Source organism: Centroberyx affinis, unplaced genomic scaffold (genome assembly GCF_046629955.1).
Source record: "Centroberyx affinis isolate AG114_WGS23_722 - 3 ecotype Tasmania unplaced genomic scaffold, CSIRO-AGI_Caff_v1 ptg006557l_1, whole genome shotgun sequence".
NCBI lineage: Eukaryota > Metazoa > Chordata > Actinopteri > Beryciformes > Berycidae > Centroberyx > Centroberyx affinis.
In genome coordinates, this window is record NW_027283319.1 from 43,885 (window position 1) to 47,500 (window position 3,616).

Consider the following 3,616-nt stretch of genomic DNA (forward strand, 5'->3'; position numbering starts at 1 on the left):
CCAGAAACCTCTGCGGACGCTGCAGAAGTCCTCACTAGCTGGCTCCAGGTAGAGTTTTCATGGTGACATTTTTCAGACGGTCACCACGCCTTTCACCACCAGAGGGTCTCAGCTGTGTCACAGCCAGAGCCACGAAAACAAAACTGAAACTGAAACTTGAAATTCTACAATTTGCTCCAAACTCACATGTTATTGCCCCTGTTTACCACTGGATTCTACTGGACACTGCTGTCACTGTGGATAAAGACAATTAATTTGACTGAAACTAACCCCATCCTGCCAACAACCACCGGTCACATTAGTGATCAGATATTAGTGATCAGTATGTCTGTTTATCATATAGCAGCCTAACTTGAACATGGAAGCTCTATGTGCTTTTATTTTTTTGATGACAAACTAACAGTGTTCCTGGTGTGAGACATGATGCTCTGCCCACTGAGAGGCGGATGAGGCTCCGCCCACTGAGAGGCGCGTGAGGCTCTGCCCACTGAGAGGCGGATGAGGCTCCACCCACTGAGAGGCGGATGAGGCTCCGCCCACTGAGAGGTGGATGAGGCTCCGCTTACTGAGACAACACCAGTCAGTCAACTCAGATTTCAAAGGAAACTGAGTTAACATGACTAAATGTTTGTTGTTTCTCTGAGTTTCATTCTTCTGCACTGGGAAACTCCACATGTTGGAGAACACTGTTTGACTGTTGAGGACTTCATTACCCAGAAGCCCTGTGTGCTGCGGTCAGGAGACTTAAGGCAAATGTATGGTTTCTGCGGTGTGCCCGGTGTGCCCGGTGTTCACGGCCAGACTGCTCTCTCCACAGAGCCACAGCACTTCATGGTGAATGCGGCGGCAGCGCTGTGTCCATTTCAGCTGTCAGTTGGCTCGAATAGACTACTTCCCTAGTAACCAACTAACACAGCAACCAATCATAGCCTCAGAACTGACTGCGGCGTTTGCGGAGGCCTCCGCAGAGTTTCACTTTTTGAGAGGAGTGCGGAGCTTGGTGCAGATCCTCCACACCGCAGAAACCAGACATCTGCCTTAACTGTTCTTCTGTGTTTCCTCTCAACTGATTTTGTCAGTGAATCACAGATGCAATCAACATTTTGATCATAACACTATAATCAATACACAAACCTGATCAGTTTCATATCAGTAAGTCTGAGAAATGATTTCCTGCTGTAGAACTCTGCAGATGGATTACTGATACCTACACACACCTGTCCAGCTGTGATCAATAAGACAGAATGAGATTTGACCTCTGCTCACGCCTCACTGCTACAGAAATGCATCATGGGTAAAGTGTGATCCCGTCCAGATGAAGTCGACTTCCACATCGTTAAACACTAACGAGCTGACAGCTAACGAGCTGATGGCTGCGTTGCCATAGCGACGCGGTGGCGATGAGTCACGCTCTGCTGGCGTCCATCTTCCATTGTTTCTCTTTTTGTTTTTTTACAAATCAACACTTTTCTTTCTGATCTTCCTTTGTTCCTTTCCGAGAGGTTCAATCCATTCTCTGTTGTAGTCTCTCCACCTCTCTCTCTCTTCTCTCTCTCTCCTTCTATCTCCCTCTTTCCTCCCTCTCTATCCCTCCTTCCTTCCTCTCTATCTTTCCTTCCTCCCTCTCTATCCTTCCTTCCTTTCCTCTCTCTTCCTCCCTCTATCTGAACTGATCCAGAGTCAGTTCTCTCTCTCTCTACAGATCGGTCTGCTCTCTCGCCCACACAACATTAACACTCTCTCTCTCTCTCACTCGCTCTCTCTCTAATCTGACATCTGTCAATCAAAATGACAAAATAACCTTCGCTCTTCTAATTGGTCCAAAATCCTGTCAGTCAAACCATCGCTAGGGTGCAGTCCCACCCTCTCCTCTCTCTTACTCTGTCTCTCTCTCTGTCTCTCTCTCTTCCCAAATCGACCCAAAAGTCACTGCTGTCAATCATCGATGTCCCGCCCATCTCAGTCTCTCTCTTGTTCCTGATTGGTCCAGAGTTCTGCCCGTCAGAATGATGTCACGCAGGTCATCTCGTCGGCCAGCTCGTCCTCGTCGCGGCCCGTCCTGATTGGCTCCTCGTCGCTGTAGAGCGCGGCCGGGTCGCTGCCGCCGAGGAAACTGTGGCTCCCGGCCCCCAGCAGGTCGCTCGCCGCCGACTCCATCTCATCCACCGTCATGTGACACGCATCAGCGATCTCACGCTTTGCAAACGCCACGAACTTCGGATCCCGAGCGTAAAGACCAAGACCCTCTGATATCAAGACCTGAAGAGACAGAGAGAGAGAGAGAGAGAGAGAGAGAGAGAGAGAGAGAGAGACAGAGAGACAGAGAATGAGAGACAGAGAGAGAGAGACAGAGAGAGGGACAGAAACAGAGAGAGGGAGAGAGACAGAGAGACAGAGAGAGAGACAGAGAGAGAGACAGAGAGACAGACAGAGAGAGAGAGAGAAACAGAGTGACTGAAGAGATGGAACAGACAAGAACGAGAGAGAGAGCAGAGAGACAGAGAGAGAGAGACAGAGAGAGAGAGACAGAGAGAGAGACTTGAACTTTGACCTGTCATCTATCACCCATCAGATGACTGAACTGATAACTAATAAATATCTGATCATCTGATTACAGCACAAACTCCTCGACAGAAAAATGAATTGACAAACAGAATATATGACCAAAAACGATCTAATTGATTGGTTAAATGTTCTATCAGTACTATCTGTAATGGATACCAATAATGAATCAGTATCAATAACTAATCAATATGAAAACTGAATCAGTAAGCCTGCTCACCGCCTCCACCAGACTGTCAGCTGATCCTCGCTTCTCACTGAACTGAGAGCCGAGCTGAGGGGAACTCTGAGGGTGGTGTAGGCTCTGTATGGAGACGGGCCTGGAAGACAAGACCAGAGGTGAGACCAGGTCCACTCTGCTCCAGTCCCAAGTCAAGTCTCAAGTCATTAAAGTCAAGTCTCAAGTCTAAATGTAGAACAGCAAGTCAAGTCAGAACAAATCAAGAGTCCAGTATCAATTTAATATCTTAAAGAAAACTAAATATCTAGGACTTTTCAATGCAATATGGTTTTAATAGGATAAAAACTTGGTAAGAGCATCATGAGTTTGATTTCTATAATCAGTTTCAACTTCAATAAATTCAATCATTCCATACAAATTCAGAAAACAGAATTTAAATTCAGTCGTCTGCTGGAACAAATCTCATCACTTTCAATCTAAGTCATTTACACAAACACAAGATCTCAAGTCAAGACTTTAGAAACCTTTTCAAGTCATCAGAGTACAAGTCAGAGTCAAGTCCCAAGTCACCAGAACCCAAGTCAAGTCAAGTCGAGTCTCAAGTCTTCTCGTCATGCATCGAGTCAAGACTCAAACAATTAAAACTGTGACTGGAGTCCAAGTCATGTGACTCGAGTCTCCCCCCTCTGTTTAATATTAATATTAATACATAGACTTTAACTCTAAAGTTGATATATAATGATATATAATGTTATAATATCTGGTTCACAGCAGGATATAAAACCAGCACAGTGCAGCATGAGGCCAGCAGGGGGAGCTACAGCATACAACAACATCCAGGAGTGTTTCAGTGCTATGAACACACAGTATTCA

At 46.1% G+C, this 3,616-nt stretch overlaps 1 pseudogene; it reads right to left on the reverse strand.

The window, feature by feature from the left end:
- Positions 1–2,001: 2,001 nt before the first annotated feature.
- The window catches only part of LOC139638792 (voltage-dependent L-type calcium channel subunit alpha-1F-like), an 18,481-nt pseudogene continuing 16,866 nt past the window's right edge, over positions 2,002–3,616 (reverse strand).